This window comes from Penaeus monodon, chromosome 15, assembly GCF_015228065.2.
Source record: "Penaeus monodon isolate SGIC_2016 chromosome 15, NSTDA_Pmon_1, whole genome shotgun sequence".
Taxonomy (NCBI): domain Eukaryota; kingdom Metazoa; phylum Arthropoda; class Malacostraca; order Decapoda; family Penaeidae; genus Penaeus; species Penaeus monodon.
The window spans coordinates 38,794,320-38,794,705 of NC_051400.1; the positions used below are offsets into that span (position 1 = coordinate 38,794,320).

A 386-nucleotide genomic window follows, 5' to 3' on the forward strand; every position below is an offset into this window, starting at 1 on the left:
TGCACAAACGCATGTCGTAAACAGTGGTAATATGACCCTTGTAGACATTTTTAAGCATTAACGTGATTTATAGTCCTTTTTTCGCGATTTATCATTTATATACCTCTTTTCGGGTTTATTTTCGGATTCATTTATTTGACTTGACTTTATAGCACTTTCATCTCTCAGTTTTCTTAAACTAAGGGCTCAGATTTCACAAATTATGTTGCGTTCTTGTTGTTGTTCTATATGGGAGGTTTGAGATACGAAAATATATGAACCGAAGAATCCCTTCACGAGGTGAACCCCCGCATTGAACCTGGAGTGAACCCGGTGATCTTTCGGGTACAGTTTTATGGGGTTTAAGGCTCTGCTATCGGTCGGTTTAGAAAAAAAAATGGAATCTC

General features: G+C 37.8%; 1 protein-coding gene across 1 annotated transcript in view; it reads left to right on the plus strand.

The window, feature by feature from the left end:
- Nucleotides 1–386, plus strand: part of LOC119582359 (nesprin-1-like) — a gene marked incomplete at its 3' end in the record, with an annotated part of 145,991 nt that overhangs the window by 137,499 nt on the left and 8,106 nt on the right.